Source organism: Toxorhynchites rutilus, chromosome 2, assembly GCF_029784135.1.
Source record: "Toxorhynchites rutilus septentrionalis strain SRP chromosome 2, ASM2978413v1, whole genome shotgun sequence".
Taxonomy (NCBI): Eukaryota; Metazoa; Arthropoda; class Insecta; order Diptera; family Culicidae; genus Toxorhynchites; species Toxorhynchites rutilus.
The window spans coordinates 135,482,372-135,504,996 of NC_073745.1; the positions used below are offsets into that span (position 1 = coordinate 135,482,372).

Consider the following 22,625-nt stretch of genomic DNA (forward strand, 5'->3'; position numbering starts at 1 on the left):
TCGTTTCACATGAAATTTGATGGAGCGGTTTTTTTAATTTTTCACATCGTTAGATTTGATTAACGTTGTTTTGAAAGCAGTTTGAATCAGTTTGTCAATGCCTTGCGTTTGGGTTTACAGGCATTGGGATTTATTCAGCATGTTTTTTTTTATTTAATACAACAATCCAGAGGAAGAAACTCTTTCTCTATAAACGATTTCGTATTTCCTCTTTACTCGCACAGCTATTAGGTTTATTTATTTTGATTTATTTAAGTTAATCCTGATGATGATTTTTCGAGTGACGTAATTTTTAAATTGTAATAAATAATCATCCCTCATTAACACCAAATATTGTTGGACTGAGCTGCTGCTTTCAATTTAAAGCTACAACCATCAACAGAGTTCGAAGGAATGAAAACGGGGAACTATAAACAACACGAAACTAAACTAATTTGGATGAAGCACGGGTCCATTCTTGACGGAGGGAAAAACAAATGCAATTTCACTATTTCGTTTGCGGAACCAAAATTTTTTTCTTCTTTTGAGTTCGTTATTGTTTTTCTGCATATTTTCTCGTATTCTCGAGGCGATATTTTCTTGTTCTTTGGTGGTTCCCTCTATCGCAATTCTATTGTTTTCCGCTTCACTGACAATATATGGTTAATTCAGTTGATAAGACATTGTTGTGAGAATTGTGAAGCGTATCACTAACATAGTTTTTTTTCTGTTTCATTCCTGTCGCAAAAGGGCATTCTAATATTTTTGAGGTGGTTGCGCTTCTCCAGAAAGTACCAGTAGGAAACAGTACCAGGTTAGGAAACACGAGTGCTACTGTTTATAAGATGAAAATAAAAATACAAGAAGGGCGAGGAGGTTGTAAGGCTTATAAATGATCCACACAAAGGCCAGAAACACTCAGTCATTGGTAGATTTTTTCCTCATATCCGTTTATTGGTACTTCCGGCAAAAAATGAATACAAATATACCCTGAAATGACCTAAAGGGTCGTGATGTTCCATGCAATAGTCACATGTCAATAGCGAGCTGTACATATTATCTTGCGAAAAGTAATATTGGCGGTGTATATCAGCAGTACTAACGAAAGCCTTTATTTAAAACTAGCTGACCCGGCAAACTTCGTCCCGCCAAAAATTTGTTTTTTGTTATCAATACCTTCAAACATTCATGTTTTCTTACTATGAGTAGATTCATGGGTCCAATCGCAGAACTGTTCATTGATTGATCTTCTATTCGTCCCCGTTGAATTTACTTTTTACTATAAAATTCCTAGTATTTCTAACAAAACTCATCATTATAATATCAGATTATTTTCAGACACAATTCTCGTTCAAGATTTTTCAATCACTTGCAAATATCTTGTTTCTCCGTTACATGGAATAAATGTTTTATACGAAAATTTGATAGAATAAAGACAACCCCAAATCGGTCAATTCCTTCCTCGAGTTCTGCTCATATCAACACATCCGGCGATCTTTTTTTTTTTGGTTTAGATAGAAGAAGATTTAAGAGTGCGTTTCATCACATTCAAACCCATTCCCAGTTTCGAACAAAGATCAATTTCGCTAGCGCAAACATCAAATGGACTAACAGCAATTGTCACTATGTAATTGTAGAACATATGGGATTGTGATTGACCCCCCCTTACAGAGGGGGTTGAGAGTCTAACTACCATAGAAATATTTATTGCATCCTAAAATCTCAATATGCCTTATTTGGTTTCATTTTCTCTAATAATTCTTGAGTAATGCAAAAATTTGTCTTTCATTTGTATGGCAGCCCCTCCCTTAGAGAGAGGGGTGGAGAGTCTAACTACCATAGAAACATTTATTGCACCCTGAAACCTCAATATGCCTAATTTGGTTTCATTCGTTTGAATAATTCTCGAGTAATGCAGAAATTTCTGTTTCATTTGTATGGCAGCCCCCCCTTAGAGAGAGGGGTGGAGAGTCTAACCACCATAGAATCATTTATTGCACCCTAAAACCTCAATATGTTTAATTTGGTTTTATTTTCTTGAATAGTTCTCGAGTAATGTAGAAATTTGTGTTTCATTTGTATGGCAGCCCCTCCCTTAGAGAGGGGGGTGGAGAGTCTAACCACCATAGAAACATTTATTGCACCCTAAAACCTCAATATGCCTAATTTGGTTTCATTTGCTTGGTTAATTCCCTAGGAATGAAAAAAATTGTGTTTAATTTGTATGGCAGCCCCCCCCTCAGAGAGAGGGGAGGGGTCTCAAACTATCACGAAAACCTTCCCCGGCCCCGAAAACCTCTACATACCAAATTTCCGAGTCCATAAGAATCAGACAGACAGACAGAAATCCATTTATATATATATAGATAGTTTTTTGTGCGAAAAATTGGGGCAACCTCACGCATCAGTTTCACCAGTTTATATAAAATATTTCACGACAACAATGCAACAATCTTGACAAAGCATTGTTTTCCTTCAATCTAACATAATCTGACAAATTCCCTTAACAGCATCTGACAAAAATGAAACAGTCAAAAAAAAAATTCAAAAGATTAAAGTAAAAGATAGTAAAAACTTGATGAATCATACATTTTATGTATAAGTCAAAAATTAAAAACCAGTCGACTATGTGACCGTTTTAAAATAAACTAAAATAAAAAAAAATCTAATGTCGATACATTCAATAATCATATTACCGAGATGTCACAGGTGCAGTGTAAACACATTCACAGGTGTGTTCAAATGTTTGAATGTGTAATCTGAAGAACCAAAAAGGTCGTTTTCAATGACAGATTAATGTTTTTGATAGCTTTTTTTTTGTTAGTCAATGAATGTTATTCAAATCTCGTAAACGCAAAGTCAGGGCTTTGCATAGTCATAGTCAACTGAGGATAGTCGGCTGACTATCTGACTGACTATATCCGTATTCAGTTAGTAATGACTTTTGGTTTCTTCACGCTGTTTCTCCGCCAAAACGACTAAACAGTCAGTGGGGCGTTTACTCGCTATCTCCCTCTACCATCTCGACTATATTATTTTATTCTTCCCAGTCAAATTATCCTCGTTGCATTTGGAAATGACTTTCCCCAAAACGAATTCGTTTCTCTTTTTCTCTCTCCCTTGTACGTGTGCATGCATCGATCAAGGCGCGTAGAAGTATATCCTAAGGTGGGCCAACTTGCTAAAACCACTCTTCAGCCATCTTGGAAGTCTACTGTGTTTTGTTTGTAAACAAAACACAATACGCTTGTGCCCAAGTTCGATCGTAATCAGTCTGTCTCTTTCACACTTCAAGGAAAAAATTCCCCTTCTGCTTTCTTCCGTACTGTTTTCATATACCGCTCCCCTAACCAACTTAGTGACGAAACGGCCTCACCTAGTACCATAGACCCGTCTTGGCATCGATGTTTGAGTTCAATGTGGTTTGACATACGATACAGGTGAGCTAGATTTTTATGCATAGTAGACGATAATTACTCACACGTATAAAATAGCATGCAGTGTGTGTGCGTTATTTTGCACGCTTTTTATTAATACTAACGCAAGGACCTTTATAGAATACTTGATAAATGTCTAAGTTCGTTGGTTTGAATTCACGATGAGTAGATAATAAACCATCCATTGATGGGGTAACTTCTTTTTTGCATCAGAAATCATGTTTTCGTTCCTCTTTATATGGACGTAAAAATAAGATTGCGTACGTGGGTATAAAATTAGTGTCAGGGGGAAATGGAAGTGTGCATTGAAGTCAGTTGAATGAAGAGGCAGATTTGTATTCATTAGTCGAGTCAGTTAAAATGACCACTGACTGGACTAGTTCACCAGTCATCCTCGCTAGTTCATTTTCTAGTCAAATCACTTTCTGTTGGCGGCGACTGCCGAAGCAGTTCTTGTCGAAGCTAAGCTACGTAGAGTAGAGTCTGTCTTAATTTTTCCTCTTCGAAGATTTCAGGCCCTGCTCACAGTATTGAAATTGAAGACGTAGGTCAACGTTAACGTCAACAGTATGTGAATTGCGAACTAAGAGCTGTTACATGAAGCTTGAAACCACTGCTAACATCCAAATTATGTTCTAGCTTTTTTTGTTACTTCCTTCTTTCATTGTCGTTGGAAGGAGGAAGTGTCGTGGCCTGACGGATGCGATTTAATAGCACTTTTTCCACTTTCCCAATCAATGGGGGAGTAGAAACGGATGCTTCGACAGCTCGAGAGAGAACATGGTTTCCATCCGATTAAAGATTTGACGCTACCATTTCCTTTGCACCTGCAACCCACATTCCGTTTTGCCTGCCAAGATCGGGTCGATGAAATGTCAACAATCGACCTCAAATGCTGCCACCTTGCAATCGAGTTATCGACCTTTCATATGCATTCATCGAACAACTTGACGCCACTTTTTCGCCAACATGTGCAAGGCGTCGACCTGCTTGCAGCGCTGCTTCCAGCGCTGCTTCCAGCGCTGCTTCCAGCGCTGCTTCCAGCACTGCTTGCTGCTTGTTTGTATTGGTTTGTTATTGAAAATGAAAAGGAAATACATTGATCGATTTTAATCATTTTATTGAAAAAAATAATAAAAAACCATGTATAATAAAAATAAGGTATATAATGGAATCGGTGCATCCGGGTTGTCTGGATTGACGATTCAAATCCGACTGAGTACATTGATGAATACCTCCTTGCCCTTGATGACACAGATATGTGGCTGAGGAGGATTCTTCAATGTGCGTGAAGCACGGGATCTCCGATGGGGAAAATTGCTCGAAATACTATCGATGGCCAGGTCCTGCTGCTGTTGCTGTTGCTGCTGTTCCCCGGAATAGCACCCTGGACTTAAAGGATACTGCTGCGGGAAAGCTGGTGCTGTTGGCTGGTGTGACAGAAGAGGAAATAAGCAATGTGGTGATGAGAGAAATCATCTTTCTCACTCGCCGATTGATTGAGTCGGATGTATTCATAGCTGAAACAAAATAAAATGATTAGTAAGTGAAAAGCAGAAATGAATTCCCTACTCACCAGTTGTATGATCCGGATAAAAATGCGAACATTAAAATTTCATGCGATTACGTTCGCTTACCTCGCCTATTTCCATTCTACTATACTACGGAATCAGTGCATTCGGGTTCCTCCGGGGTGGTAATTCAGCTGAGCAAGTTGATAAATACCTCCTTGTCGTTGAGTTTTCGTGTCTGAAGAGGATTTTTGAATGTGCGCGAAGCACGGAACCTCTAATGGGGAAAGTTCTTCGCATTACCATACCATGGTCAAATTCTGCTGCTGCTGCTGTTGATGCTGCAGGAAAACGGATGTTGTTGGACGCTGTGATAGAAGTGGAAATCCGCACTGTAGTGATGGGAGAAATCATCTTTCTCACTTACCAATTGATGGAAGCAAATGAGTCGAATGTATTCATAGCTGATAAGACAAGATAAAATAATTAATAATTAAAAAGCCGAAATATATTTCATACTCACCAGTTGTATGATCCATTTGTTTTTGTTTGAGATGACAGTTTAGCGGAGTAGAAAAAAGAACCACCAGTGATGCCATTTAGTTTGTTTAATTATTCAACGAACTATCCGCGTTGGCGATATTGGGGAATAGGCATGACAGTATGGATTTGCAGAAGGAATGAATACACTTTTAAAATGAAAATTATGAATGAACATGATTTTTCCTTAATCAAATTAGTACTCTATGTAAGTGAAAATCACCATTGCCTGCAAGTGGTGAAAAAACGTCATAAAAAATATGTTTTGAGATAAGTTTATATTATAATGACAAGTTTTTTTGAGAATATCTGAACGTCTATAGAAAATAATTCAAATTAGGGTCATGACAACGTACTTTAAGTAGAAAAAATTATGCCAAGAAAAAAATTTCATACAAATTTTAGCAAATATAAACTGATTCGGGCCGACTAATATGATAGAGAATAGTTTGCCTCATACAAACTAATGCCGTATCCAGATGTCGATACCTAATCGTCGTCATCGTGAATAGGTAACAGCGTTACGGTCGTTGTTAGGTCGATGTTTTTTTCGTCGATTGGATTGTGGGAATTGAAGGGAATAATATCGAATACGAATGGAGGATGAGGGGAGTAAAAGTTTTTTCACCACTGCAGGAAATTGATAGAATATACATTCGTTTTGTTCATTACACTTCATCACGATAACTGTTCAGCGTTCAGTCGCTTTTCTTTCTACATTGTTCAAATTTTGAGAAAATAAGAGGAGCTCTCCATTGTACATTGTATTGCGTTTAATGTATTTTTTTTTTTCAACTAAACATTATCCGAGCCATGGGTAGTGAAAATTGATAAACAGAATTGAATCTACAACGAATTGCTAAAATTCCAATGCGGACGCTATATTTCATTGAACCACAATCCATGAAGCCCGACAGAAACTTAATCGTGTGAAAAAGCGAAGCTTTTTACGCAAAACCAACGTAAAAGTAATAAATTAGGCATCTGGAAGGGAGTGGATAATGGATTCAATACTGCGTTTACTCATAAAAACGTTCGTAGAATTATTGCCAAAAATTTGGCCCTCAGAATATCGATAGCAATTCACTCGTTGTCATCTATGGAGTTGATAATGGCAAAAAAAAAACTTCTCTCGTGTATCAATGTGGTATTCAATTTAGTTTCGATCAATAACAATACATTCCTTGGCTTGAAACATTTTGAACCACTACTCCTATTTCGATTATAGTATCCCTATATTAAAAGTATGACTCGGGTTTTGACATTTCCAAACAACAAACTACGTCCAGAATTGGCCTACAGAAGAGGCATTCTGTTCCATCAGTACAACGCAAGGTCACATAATTCCGAGAGCTTGATTGGGATGCTCAATGCAACCACCATATAGTCCGGACCTGGCACCAAGCGATTACCACCTTTTTCTCGCATTGCAAAATTTCCAGAGTGATAAGAAATTGGGATCAAGAAAAGTTTGTAAAAATCTATCGCTAGAGTTTTTTGACAATAAGGATCGAGACATCTATGATAGAGACATTATTAAGCTACCTTTAGAATGACAACACATTTTACAACAAAACGCATATTTGACCTAAATCGGACAATCCGAAGGATATTAAGAAAAAGATTTTGAAATTCACCCAAACATAACGGATTACTTTTTTTTCCCAACCTAATACTACCCAATGTTGGCTACCTCTCTATCTAATCTTTTGAATTTTTTGAATGCTGCTTCTGGTATTATTTTGAGGCTATACACTAATCGATCGTACTTATATTTATCTACTAGCTGACCCAGCTAACAACGTTTCGTCCGAAATTGATTTTTTTTTATATGAATTCTTGCGAACATTCACGTTATCTTAATCAGCGAACGTTCGTGGGTCCAATCGTAGAACTCTTAATAGATTGATTACCCTTTGGCCCTTTACAATTATCTTTTGCCATAAATTTCTTAGTATTTATACCAAAACTCGTCATTATAATATGTATAATTTTATTTTCAGACACACTTCTCGCTCAAAACATCCTTATTTAACATGTTTCTCCGTTACATGTTATACATTTTGGGGGGATGGTCTCGAACGGTCATAAGAACATTTCTTGTTTTGACGTAGGACTACGTCTAACCGGAAGATATAGGGGGTGAAATGGAAATCCAGGCACTGAACAAGTAGGAAAAAATGCAAGATTTGGAACGCTTATAACTCGAGCATTTCTCAATAGATCGCAAAGGTTTTTGCATCAATTGATAGGAAATATATCTACGCATCTATCATAACGAATAACATTTCATTTTTCTTGAGATAAATAATTGAATAATTGTGAAATATCAACCATTGTCCAAATACACTATGTGCCCATTTTTGATTGGAAAACGGGCAACCAGAGCAGCAGCGAAATAGAATGAAGCACGATTGGAAAGGAAAAAGAAAAAAAATGAGGGAAACATTGGTCGCAGTCTCACACATGCGTAATTCTCGAGCCAGCCAGTCAGCTTCAAAATCCCCTCTCCGCTGCCGTAACGATCATTCTCATCCGAACCGTACACCACATCGTTTCGCATCACCTCACATCAACAAACCAACACAAGCAGCCATGGTTGGATATGGCAAAGGAGGAAAAGTGAAGGGAAAGGCAAAATCCCGCTCGAACCTTGATCTGGAGTTCCCGCTCGTGTTGATCTGGAGTTCCCCGCAAGGGTAGCTAGGCCGAGCGCGTTAGTACCAGTGTACCAGTCCACCTAGCCGGCGTTATATAGCTTCGGCCGCCGAAGTGATCGAGTTAGCTGGCAAAGCTGCTCGCGACGATAAGAAAACCTGCATTCGGAACAGAACACATTCGGTTCGGTGGACATCAAGACAACAGGCAGTTGCAGCGAGTGGCGAGTGGCAAACGCAATCGCAAAACGGCATCAGGTAACAGAAGAAAAAAGTTTGTTCTTTATACAAACTGCTTTGGCGGCAAATCCAGAACAAGGCGGCATCGAGGGCGTTCGAAATGGTTTTTTTCAAAACCACGAGTACTAAGTTTTCTAAATTGGAACCATTCCATAAAACAAGGCGCTTTTCAGGGCCATTAAACCTTCCAAAAAAGAGTTTAGGAAATAAAGTTCAATGCTTTCTAAAACATTATCCAAAATAATAATAAAACACAAATTGATGTTTTCATAATTTGTTTGCCAGGATCTGATGAGTATGTGAATTTGGCAGTTGTTCTGAGCTTATTGATAGTTGGGGACTTTCCTGATTATTCAATTTTCACCAATTCTTAAATTGTTTCCAGATTTAAAGTACAGTAATCTACAATTAGTTCGACATTTAGCTAATTGGACGGACATGTAATGCGACTTATTTAGTTGGATATTTTTGTAAACATAGAGATCCAAATTATGATCCCACATTGAAAGTCGACACTGTACCACTGTCATCGCAAATGTTCAATTACAGGTTAAAATTACCTCCAATCCGACACTGAGTAGTGGTAATGCGACGTGTCATTGAATGTAATTTACTGTAAAATATGTCACAAGCTGGATGGGAAGAAATTTTCCAACTGTGGAAGCTGTGGCGAGTGACAACAAATCGCTAAACAGGAAGGTTTAGCCGAACAAGATGGGGATATCGAGTGATAACAAAACAATAAACTCTTTAGACTTTTTGTGATCCTGAAAAGGACCCTGTACTCATCGTGTACTCAACAAAGGAGGAAAAGAGAAGGGAAAGGCAAAATCCCGCTCGAACCGTGGTGGTCTGCAATTTCCCGTAGGTGTATCCGCCAATTTCACCGGAAAAGGTAGCTAGGTCGAGCGCGTTAGTACCTGTGTACCAGTCCACCTAGCCGGCGTTATATAGTTTCGGCCGCCGGAGTGATCGAGTTAGCTGGCAAAGCTGCTCGCGACGATAAGAAAACCTGCATTCGGAACATAACACATTCGGTTCGGTGGACATCAAGACAACAGGCAGTTGCAGCGAATGGCGAGTGGCAAACGCAATCGCAAAACGGCATCAGGTAGCAGAAGAAAAAAGTTTGTTTATACAAACTGCTTTGGTGGCAAATCCAGAACAAGGCGGCATCGAGGGCGTTCGAAATGGTTTTTTTCAAAACCACGAGTACTAAGTTTTCTAAATTGGAACCATTCCATAAAACAAGGCGCTTTTCAGGGCCATTAAACCTTCCAAAAAAGAGTTTAGGAAATAAAGTTCAATGCTTTCTAAAACATTATCCAAAATAATAATAAAACACAAATTGATGTTTTCATAATTTGTTTGCCAGGATCTGATGAGTATGTGAATTTGGCAGTTGTTCTGAGCTTATTGATAGTTGGGGACTTTCCTGATTATTCAATTTTCACCAATTCTTAAATTGTTTCCAGATTTAAAGTACAGTAATCTACAATTAGTTCGACATTTAGCTAATTGGACGGACATGTAATGCGACATATTTAGTTGGACATTTTTGTAAACATAGAGATCCAAATTATGACCCCACATTGAAAGTCGACACTGTACCACTGTCATCGCAAATGTTCAATTACAGGTTAAAATTACCTCCAATCCGGCACTGAGTGGTGGTAATGCGACGTGCCATTGAATGTAATTTACTGTAAAATATGTCACAAGCTGGATGGGAAGAAATTTTCCAACTGTGAAAGCTGTGGCGAGTGGCAAACGCAATAGCTAAACAGGAAGGTTTAGCCGAACAAGATGGGAATATCGAGTGATAACAAAAACACAACACCAAAGGTTCTTTTCAGAACCATCAACATATTCATAAAGAGTAAACAGTAAACTAATCCATTTTTCAGGTAGATAGGTAGGTATTCACGTAGGTGAAGAAAATAAAACAATATATTTAAAATATATATTTAACAAAAGCTGTCCCCTTTGTATAGTCCTACGTCACTCCGGTTATGTCCCCGACATTACCCACCCGTCTTTTTTTCACACTGCGTCAGGCGCTGATCTGGTAGGCATGTCTCGCACTTTTTGGATTGTCATGCCCGCTCAAAACGTCATCCTCACATCCACGAATTGTTTCTTACATATACTTAGAATATACAGGTCTTTATTAATAGTAGTTAGCAACTGTTTCTGTAAGAAAAAAAAAAACGTTTCTATAGAAAGGAAGGCTTAATGAATCAAGCAGTACTTCTCAAACTCAATGTACCCGACCGTGTTTTGAAAACATATTGCACCCGACGGAGTGTTAAAATACTCACATTTAAATTTTAGTTCGATTCCTCACATTCCAATATTAGTTCCATTTACTAAGTATATTAATGCTCGAGTTATGCAAAAATTTGTTTTCGGTTTGTATGGAAGTCCAGAGATTTTATACATTACAAATCTGAAAATCAGAGATTTCCTTTTTTTTTGTTTTTGAGTTATGATTTTTCAAAGTTAACCGATGGGCCGAAAAATGTTTTTTTTTGTCCTTTTATCCAAAAAATCCTTTTTCAAAAATTCATAACTTTCGAACTACTGGGTCGATTCAGAGGAACGACATACTGAATTGAGGCCAATGAGCTAGTCTTAGACTACTCAGTGAAGTGATAAAAAAGCATGACAACATACCGGCGCACACCGCTAAAGACATGAAGGATGCAATGAGAATTATACAGCCATTCCATGCCAAATCGATATACTGGTTCTCAGATTTTCGTGAAAAGTGGTAACTTTGTTCTTTACCGCAAAATAGTAGACCCGTATTTTTGTATTTTTACATTAGGGTGACCATTTCCATTTTAGGAAAAATCACTTTTAAAATTACTTTTTTCAAAAATTGATAACTTTTGAATTACCAAATCGATTCTAATGATCGACATATCAAAATTAAATATAATAACCTCGTCTTTCCAGGAAAAATATTTCAGTTGCAAAAAAAATAATAAATTTTGTTTCCATTATTATTGATTGTATTTGTTTTTTATGGTTTTCATGGTCTCGGGACCAAGAGTGCTCTATTTTTTTATATTTTTTTTTCCAGAAAGCTGAGGATTAAACAAAATATCTCAAAATCAGAAATGTGTAAAGCCAATCACCTCGAGTTTTTGAAAAAAAATATTGTAGGAAAAAAGTGAAAAAAGTAATTTTTCGGACCACCCTAAAATAGAAATGGTCACTCTAACGAAAAAAAATCAGACTCTCCAACGTGAATATGTGAAAAAATACTTTTTTCCCTTTTTTTCATTTTCTAGTTAGTGCATTATCTGTATGCTTAGTTTACTTCTCTACAATAAAATCATACACCCATTTTTTTTCTAACCTAATTTTCTTCGGAATATTTTGATGATGTACCGTATTCCATTAGTCGAAATCATTTCATTCGATGCCGATGTATAGGGGATTACAAAAAATACATAAACATTTTTGAATTCATGTTGTTCATAATGTAGTTTGTTCTCGAAGTCAAGCCATTCAGCCATTTTTTTTACCGGCGGCCAAATTAGATTTTTCAAGATAATGGAATACACAGTATTATAATGATAGCAGAGATAAAGGTTTGTTCCAAATTGCAGATCAATGAAACAAAAGGGACGGGGTTAAATTTTTATTAATGTGGGACAACCCTACAGACATACAAACAGGTCAAGTTGAATGAAACCGTTTAAAAAAAGTAATTTTGCTATTTTGTTACAGCGGCCGTCTTGGAATTGAATTCTCCTAAACAGCTGTGACATACTGGTCAAGCCCCTTCACTTAACACCCATTTTGATGGGGTTTGTTTTGAGAAAAATGTAATCCGCCATTTTGTGGTGGCAGCCATCTTGGATTTGCATTTTGACGTAGGATTACGTCTTCCGGGAACATATTGGGGTACAAATTGGAAATCAAAAATCGAGCAAAGCGTGAAAATTGTCCAATTTCAAACGCTTATTGCTCAATAATTTCATGATGGATTGATGACATTTTCGCGTCAATCGATTTCGACACTCCATAACATTTTTTATATATTGAAGAAAATAATATTAGGCTGTCAAAAAAGTCCTGTAGTATTTTTTTTTGAATATTCATTTGTTCATAAAATTAGTTACAATCATCTGTTTTAAGTCAAATATGCGCCGTTTTGTTCGATGACTTGTTCCCAACGAGATGCCAGCTTCATAATACCCCTGTTATAGAAGTTCACTTCCTTTTTGGCAAAAAACTCGGATAGCCAATTTTCACAGGCCTCTTTTGTGGCTAACTTCTGACTACCTAGCTCGTTCGCCATGGACAAAAACAGGTGGTAGTCACTTGGTACAAGGTCCGGCCTATACGGCGGATGCAAATGAACCTCCCATCCGAGCTCCCGGAGCTTCTGGCGCGTCACCAAAGAAGTGTGTGGCCTGGCGTTGTCCTGATGGAAAACAATGCGGCCTCTGTTTATCAAAGATGGCCTCTTCTTCATGAGTGCTACCTCCAGTTGTTGGCAGTACAGGTCCGAATTGAGCGTTTGGCCATAGGGAAGCAGCTCATAATAGATTATTCCTTGACAATTCCACCAAACACACAGCAGAACCTTCCAGGCCGTTGGCTTGACCACTGTCTGAGCCGCTTCAGCGGGCTTCGACCACGACCGTTTGCGCTTCACGTTGTCGTAAGTGACCCACTTTTCATCGCCAGTCACCATCCGCTTAAGAAACGGGTCGATTTTGTTGCGATTCAGCAGCGATTCACATGCGTCGATACGGTCAAAGATGTTTTTTTGCGTCAACGTGTGTGGCACCCATACATCGAGCTTCTTTGTGAATCCAAGCTTCTTCAAATGGTTAATAACGGTTTGATGACTTATCCCCAACTCTTGGCCGATGCTACGGCTGCTACTATGCCGGTCTTTCTCGGCTAATTCAGCGATTTTGTCGCAATTTTCGACGACAGGCCTTCCGGAGCGTGGCGCATCTTCGACGACCTCTACACCGGAACGAAAACGTTGAAACCATCGTTGTGCGGTGGAAATGGAAACTGTACGGGTCCATAAACTGCACAAATTTTATTGGCAGCTTGAGATGCATTTTTGCCTTTGTCATAGTAGTACTGTAAAATATGTCGGATTTTCTCTTTATTTTGCTCCATATTTGCGACACTATAACTCACGAACGACTTAACCAAACAAAACACTGTCAAGGACTATATTATAGCGCGCAAAAATACCTTTCCAACAAGCTATAGTATGACTCGATACAATGAATACAACTAGAACTACGCTCTTACAACGACACCTCGCGGAAATACCACAGGACTTTTTTGACAGCCTAATATATGTCATGAAACTAACTATCGAACAATTGAAAAATCTCAACCCCTATCCTAACGGAAGTACCCACTTCTGATTGGTCGAAATTTACGACATGCGGCGGGTCCCTAACAGAGACATCAAAACCAAGCTGCCTGGGGGAAATCGGCATTGTAAATACATAAAAGTAGGGGGAGCTTTTGTTCCCACCGAAATGTGTTCCCTAACAAAGACATCAGAACCAAGGTGCCCGGGTGAACTCGGCATTGCCAATATATGCAAGTCAGAGGCATTTCAATATTGCAAATAAGGTGAGTGATACGATTAATTCTAGCAAATAAAATTTAAATTTGTTATGAATTTTAAAAAAAAGTCATTTTTGGGAAACAGTGGAAATAATTGATTTTTCGAACCACCCTAAAATGGAAATAGCCACCCTCACAAAAAAATACAAAAATACGGGTCTAATATTTTTCAATGAAGAACGAAACTACCACTTTTAATGGAAATCTGAGAACCACTATATCGGTTCGGCATGGAATGGCTGTGTTGACGTGAAATGATTTGAGCGTTGACGTAGCGGAAAGCACATTATTCATCATCCATCAACAGTGATCTCCGCAAGCCAGAGACGCGATGCAAAATTGCGGCAAAATTGTTAATATTGAAACTGATTAGAATCGCACATTGTAATCGTTGCAACTTTGTCTGTCGTTAGCGAAACTGTTAAGCAAAGCCGGAGCTATAGCACATGGCGTTTGTAAACCGAGTACTGTTATCCTATGATAACATTACCTCCACATGCATAAACTTCCGCCATCGCAAATATGATAATACAACGATGTTTGTGTCCATTGTTTGGGAAGTAGAGTACTCGATTCCCAGGAGTCTCCCATTGAGTTAAAGCAAATCTGCAAAATTGACACCTCTGGAAGGCCGTGGTGGAGTTTATCACATGGTGGTTTGCGGGTGTCTGGTTGAGAGCATCAACAATTAGAATTGTTTCTTGTACATTAACCGTACATCGACATGAGCTCTGGAATAGATGAGTAATACTCTGTCAAAATCCTGTGTGTAATCTAATAACCATCAGCTCTGTTTCCCAGATAACATTTTTGTGCATCAATTAAACAACGAAAACAGGTTTCTACGATTAGTACGATACACATAATTAAAACACTATGTGGAACTGGTTTGATTTTTAAAGTTTTGGACCCTTAAAAACATGCATGCTAACAGTGCTTGTCATGGCGGCAAAGTCCGGTGAGAATAGTGATAAGATACCTCAACAAGCCCGAGGATACCACAACTGGTGACTGTCTAGCCGGGCACTGAACTACTCGACTGATTCTCTTTATGAATTTGCCCGCTCGAGGATACAAATGCGACAGTGCATACTTTTCTATTAATGGGAACCTGTGGGGAGTTCCAAGACATACAGTATCGGAACTACATAAAAAGGTTTCAACCCAATGCAATCATTTTATTTTCTCGCATCTATCATCAATAAACATGAATCTGTAAGACGATCAACAGAGGGAGTGAAGTTTCAACTTGTCGATAGGTTATGCAAATATAATCGTAAATCCTTGGGGGGGGAGGCTATCAGCCCTTTTTTTAATCAATAAGAGAAATACGAGAAGGAAGGTCGCACATAATGCTATGCATGGAAGGATTCTATCAACTTCAAACGACGCGATCTGGTTGTGCCCCGAGAGATACAGCTCATAGTAAATGACGATATAAATATAATATGACAACATTTTCTGATCCCCAAATAAAAATGTATACATTTCAATCCAACCGAAACGATGGCGTGTGCTACGTAAAACCGATAGTTCATCAGAATGGTTAGATTGAGAAATACACTCGACAAAAAATTAGAGTGACAGTGTGCGAAGTTGAAAATTTTAAGGAATTTTTGACATGCTGTAACTTCGTTGAAAACCAACGCATACAGCTGAGATGTACATTATTTCAAAGGTCCTACTTTCAGGTGTATGTGAATATGTTAATTCTGAGAGTCACTTCTGGTTCGATTGGCGATGAAGTGCTCCACTAATTTACACAAAATTTTGAAAAATCGGCTAGTAAAGGGTGTGTCACATCAAATTGCATCACGGAAAAAACGCTGTAGAAATTCGCCCAGTAGACCGATCCTTTTGAAAATTTTAGACAGTAAAATAAAAACTATTAAACAACTTTTGGCATTTTCTTTTTATTCATACTTCGAGCCCAAGCCCGTATGCTCGCACCTTCCTCTTTACCCCGTCCATAATGTTCTGTACAACGTCAGGTTGTAGTTTTTTTTGAACAGAAATCCATTTTCTCTTGAAGTCCGCCTCCGATTTGACAACTTTTGGGTTCTTCCGGAGGGCCTGCTTCATAATAGCCCAATATTTCTCTATTGGGCGAAACTCCGGCGCGTTGGGCAGATTCATTTCCTTTGGCACGAAGGTGACCCCGTTGGCTTCGTACCACTCCAACACGTCCTTTGAATAGTGGCACGAAGCAAGATCCGGTCAGAAGATGGTCGGGCCCTCGTGCTGCTTCAATAGTGGTAGTAAGCGCTTCTGTAGGCACTCCTTAAGGTAAACCTGCCCGTTTACCGTGCCGGTCATCACGAAGGGGGCGCTCCTCTTTCCGAAAGAGCAGATCGCTTGCCACACCATGTACTTTTTGGCAAACTTGGATAATTTCTGCTTGCGAATCTCCTCCGGAACGCTGAATTTGTCCTCTGCGGAGAAGAACAACAGGCCCGGCAGCTGACGAAAGTCCGCTTTGACGTAGGTTTCGTCGTCCATTACCAGGCAATGCGGCTTCGTCAGCATTTCGGTGTACAGCTTCCGGGCTCGCGTCTTCCCCACCATGTTTTGCCTTTCGTCGCGGTTAGGAGCCTTCTGAACCTTGTATGTACGCAGGCCCTCCCGCTGCTTGGTCCGCTGGACGAATGAACTTGAAAAATTCAGCTTATTGGCGACATCCCGGACCGAACTTCTCGGATCACGTCTAAACTGCTTAACTACGCGCTTGTGATCTTTTTCACTGACGGAGCATCCATTTTTGCCGTTCTTCACCTTCCGGTCGATGGTTAGGTTTTCGAAGTATCGTTTTAGTACTCTGCTGACCGTGGATTGGACGATTCCCAGCATCTTACCGATGTCCCGATGTGACAACTCCGGATTCTCGAAATGAGTGCGCAGGATTAATTCACGACGCTCTTTTTCGTTCGACGACATTTTTTCAAATTTACGAAAAATTGACAGTGAAGCATGGCCAACGTGATCTATACACTCTTATCTGATTATAAGCGAAAGCTGAAGATATAATTCCTAAAAATTAAATTGCTACAGAGTTTTTTCCGTGATGCAATTTGATGTGACACACCCTTTAAAAACGACTGAAAGTGACATGAAACGATCACAGGTGTTTGAGGATACACTTGGTAGAGAATTTGCTGCAAGTATTAGAATTTACTGCGATATTTGCAAAATTACAGATGTTTTTCTGAAACACTACAAAAAAAAACTGTTTTTGGCATTTTTTTTTTAAATCGATGCGAAAAATTTAAATATTTTTTTCCATCAGAGCAATAAATTAACTTTATATAGGCCTTATTGGAGTTTCCAAAACTGTCTTTCAATTTGCGGATTTCGGCTATTTATTATCAACGTCGAAAGGGATAATCTTCCATTCAAACTGAGATATCTCTGTATGGGAAGGTCCTACAGAAACGTTATAGGAACCAAATGAAAGCAGTTGATAAGGTTAATTGGATTTTATGTTGAGTTGGTTAGCAAAAAATTGTGTTAGTTCACAAAATCTTGTTCCTCAAATTTATTTGTCGAGTAGAAACGATGTTGACAAGTAAATGTCGCTAAAAGCAGGTGTTAATATATAAGCGTCCCACATTATCATGCCAGGGGTTCGGGTTCGATTCCCGTTCAGGCCGGGGGGATTTTTCATCAAAAACATTTCCTTCAACTTGCGCTGTGATGACGCGAATTCTAGAGCTTGCCACTCCAGAATACATTCGAGGCGTGTTATCCGGCATAGAAATCTCAACTAGGTACTACTAATAAATATGACGCAAGTAATTCCCACGTTGAGAAGGCAAATGTTCCACTGGGAACGTTAGTGCCATCCAAGAAGATGTATTAACACACAGATTGTCAATTAAGTTTCGGGGCTGGTTGTTACATTTAAATCATCCATCATATTAGATCAACGAATGATCAAAGAGAATGCGACTGAAGACCAAGCATTATTTACCACGCAAAATTTACCCATGTCATACTCGCGAACGAAGTTTTTCAGACAATTCTGGGATTACGCGGAACTCGATTGCGAATCGGTCGTTCGAAATTTCAACCGTAATTTGACACCGGGGTCACAAACGATGCAACGATGTCACCGTGGTTTTCCGCGTACCGATTTTTCAATTCATTCGGCTAGTACCCATGTTGGTTGACCATAATTCCATCTCTGAATAGGACGATTTTGTGCACTGCATGTTTCGTTATGTAGGGGAATGTGGGGAACATTCAGAAATTCAGTAATTTATTCCGTCTTGCATTGAGATCATCACGCGAATTTCATAGTTTGTCGCTCAGAAAGCACCCGAAATGTGATATTTGATATAGAAGTCGCAAGTAAGTACTGATAAAAATCTAGGTATTGCGGACTGAATCAAAACGGCTGTCAAAAAAGATCCAATTGAAATGTCAAAAGAGATCCAACGATCAGGAGTGTTATTTGTCTTGTGATAATCAACACTATAAAAAGGGTATTGTTATCCAGGGCAAAAATAATTAAAATTATAAAATGAACGAACTACATTTTTCCGTCAATTGTTTAATTTACCATTGCATCTCTGAAAGAGCATCTCAGAGGCAAGTCAGAGTCACGTAAATGTTTACTCCTGCGATTTGAAAATATTCGATAAAAAGTGAAGAGATGCCAGATGATTTTTAAAAACGTCTGTAAAAATATGTGAATGTCTGTTAAAAATGTGGAAAAGTCTGTAAAAGTGTGCAGATCTATAGAAATGTCTTTTAACGTTAATTTTCACATATTCATTAATATTTTGTACATCGCGATGCACGTAAGATTGTATTTTGTATACATATATATATATATATATATATATATATATATATATATATATATATATATATATATATATATATATATATATATATATATATATATATATATATATATATATATATATATATCAGATTTTCGTCAAAAGTGGTAATTTTGTTCTTTATCGCAAAACATTTGACCCGTATTTTTTTTTATTTCCTCATTAGGGTGCCTATTTACATTTTAGGGTGGTCCAGAAAATAATTTTTTTCTACTTTTTCCCAAAAATGATTTTTTTTTTCAAAAATTCATAACTTTCGAACCACTTAACCGATTTAGATGATCGACATATGAAATTGAAGCCAATGAGCTTTAATTGAAAAATATTGAACTTGCAGAGAATATGGATCCTATTTTCGTAATTTTTGATTGTAGTCGTTTTTTAACGTTTTCATGGCTTTGGACTAGGTTGCGCTATATTTTTTTTTTCTTGAAAGCTTAGAAAACAGATTTTTCGAACCACCGTAATTTTGTTCATATAAAATAAAAACGAAAGAAATAGCACATCTGATATCGAGATATGTAGTTATGTAGAAAATCCTCGGCTTTCAAGAAAAAATATAAAAAATATAGCGCCCTCTGGTCCAAGGTCATAAAAAAAATAAAAAACGACCTTACTTACAACTGCTACAATCAATAATTACTAAGACAAAATTATTTTTTTTGCAAGTTGAATATTTTTTAATAAAAGGCTAGGTCATTAGTTTAATTTTATATGTCGATCATCTAAATCGGTTAAGTGCTTCAAAAGTTATTAATTTTCCTTTGTCATTTTTGGGAAAAAGTGGAAAAAATTGATATTTCGGACCACTCGGACACACATTTCCACCACATTTCGGACACCCTAATGAAAAAATAAGAAATACGGGTCTAATGTTTTGCAATAAAAAACAAAATTACCACTTTTGACGAAAATCTGAGAACCACTACATCGGTTTTGCATGGAATGGCTGTATATATACCCGGCAAACGTTGTTCTGCCATAAAAAATATTTCTAGTGAATATGTTAGTTGTAAAATAGAAAATAACTTATATGTTGTAAGTGTGTTTAAATGTTTCAACGATCTACATACACATACATACACTGTTAGCTCTGAACTCGTGGTGCTAACCCCACGTACGATTAATTCACTTTGTGGAAGCGTGTTTATGATTCTGCGAATATTAGTCGAGCACAAGTTAGTACCATAAAAGGCCTATGCTTATTGCTGGACTGAAAATATACACAGAAGAAGTGCACTCTAAGAATTTCCGAAAGTAACTGATACACTTTTAGACTTTCCGAGAGTAACTGATTAACTCAGATTTATTTCAAATTCATCGAGTATTTATACGCACGTGAGTATACATTTTTTGCTATCTTCCTTCTCTTTCTCTCCTAACGATGCATATAAGTCTATTTACGCGCGATGCAATATGTTTTCTATTTACATTATATACACATTATACACATATACTTTTGCTTTCTATTGATGCCTGATTCTAGCAATTTCCTTCGCGCTGTGTGCTGGAGAATTGCATCACGTTCTATTGAGATTGCATCAGGCATTATGTATTATATATATATATATATATATATATATCCTCTGTATGACTCATCGCGAACCAAAGAATCACTCGAAAGAAAAGGAAAACTCTCGACAGTAAAATATGTGTTCTCTAGAATTTTCTGGAATTGTGATGTTCTCAAATTTTCTTCTGTAACCGTAACATACACGTTGTTATTTTTTATAAAAATCAGTATTTCTTCGTTGATATATTGGACATCCACCAAGGCTTGCGGTCTTGTCGTTGGTGAAATTTATAAGAAAATGCAGTGTATATTTCCTATCCGCCATGCAAGGTTATACAAGTAATAGATCACCACATGGCCATGGACTATGTCTGTGGTAACAATATCGAACAGTAACCCATATTTCGTCATAAGCAGACTCGAAATGTAAGTTGTTGAAAATAGAATGAAAATTTTTACTCGATGTTGTTTAAATACTTAGAAGACATAGTCCTGACCCTAACTTAACTTTTTTTTTCTATAAATCTCCTTGCAAAATAAATTTCAGCAAAACAATCTTATCCAGAACAGAAAATAATTATCAGAGACAATTTTCGTTCAAGTTCGTTTTTTCCCTACCTGCAGAGAATGCAATTTTTCATTATTTGTTAATAATCGTATCCTCTCTTTCATCTGCAATGATGTCTGGGCAAAGGTACTTATGTGTAGAGTTCCAAACTTCATACACACCAGATGGGCCAACCAGAAAGTCTGCTGAGCCGCAGGTTGAGTATCGCTAGCTAACGTCATATGTATTGATATAAACTAAATATAATGGGCCTGATTCTCGAATACACTTCACGGTGGAAACGAAATAAACGGCACGCCATTGAACTACGTTTTACGAGTTAGTGAAGTGTCGAAGATAATAATGAGTTTTCAGGCAGAATGAGCACTTTTCAAATAAAAAATCATTTATGAAAATTAACTTCTTCGTATCAAACTGGTATTCAATGTGAGTGGAAAACTTTTTTTCCTTCATGTGATGGAATAATCTCATACAAAAATTTTATCTGAAGAATTTGATATTATAATGATTAGTTTAGTGGGTAACTAATCTCGTATCCAGATGTCGACACCGTACCGTTGTAATCGTGGATACGTTTCATTCCGTTTCACCGTGAAGTGTATTCGAAATGTATTCGAGAATCAGGCCCAATAACTTTTCTGTATTAAAACCAGACTTCCTGTGCGCGCGCTTTATTATCGAGAGACGAGTATCGATTTTCTCTTCCTCACAACCCTTCCATGTGCAAGCGATGAGATCGGGCTTTAGCACGCGAGCTTGGGATTGGCTTTTTCTCTTTTCTTTCGTAAAATATCGAGAGACTTCCTGTGCGTGCGCGGCTAAATTTCGAGAGACGAGTATTGATTTTCTCCTCCTCACAACCCCTTCACGAGCAAGCGATAAGAGCGGGCTTTAGCGCACGAGCCTGGGTTCGGCTCCTTCTCTTCTCTTTCGTAAAATATTGAGATGTGCTCAAGAATACTTCGTTGCACCTCAACATGAGTGATGCACATGTGTTGGTGCTCGCAAGACTTTCTCGTGTACCTGCCTCAAAGTGACATGCACGAGCATCTCTTCGTGTACACAACACATGCGCATCGTTCGCATCGAAACGCGACGATGCATCTCCTGAACATATCACAAAATTTTACGTAAGAGAAGAGAAAGAGCCAATCCCAAGCTCGCGTGCTAAAGCCCGGTCTCATCGCTTGCACATGAAATGACTGTGAGGAAGAGAAAATCGATACTCGTCTCTCAGAATTTCAGCGCGCACGGGAAATCTGTTCGCTCGGCTGCTTTCTACCTCGCTCATTTGTTGCAAACAGCTCCCAATGACTTTGTGAAATGCGAGACTGGATAACGCAAAGCACACTGTCTCTTTTGCGTGTTGTGCGAGATCTCGGAAAGTCTAATTAAAACTATGGAAAAATGTCATACGGTGAGTCAAATATCTTTGATGTGATGAATATAGCCTCTTATTTTTCAAAAACCTGTGAAATATTGTAATATCCAAAAAGTCTGCAACAAAAATAAAAAGTGTTTTACAGATATGTTTGTAAATTTACAAACATATTTGTAAATCTGGCATCTCTGGTGGTCTAGGAATTTATTGCAAGAAATCGCTTGAAAACATGCTTGAATTTGCTTGAAACTGAAGTGGATTGAGTCCGCACCACTGAGATAAAAATGATACAGGTAATACTATGTTAATGTGCTCCCGAAGTCGAGTGTTTAG

The 22,625-nt window shown here is 38.0% G+C and overlaps 1 long non-coding RNA gene across 1 annotated transcript; it reads right to left on the minus strand.

The window, feature by feature from the left end:
• Positions 1-4,525: 4,525 nt before the first annotated feature.
• On the minus strand, positions 4,526-5,677 carry LOC129770310 (uncharacterized). Its single transcript, XR_008742092.1, has 3 exons — positions 5,451-5,677; positions 4,993-5,391; positions 4,526-4,936 (listed from the first exon to the last, which is right to left on the minus strand). It is a non-coding gene; the product is annotated as an uncharacterized LOC129770310 (long non-coding RNA).
• Positions 5,678-22,625: the final 16,948 nt, after the last annotated feature.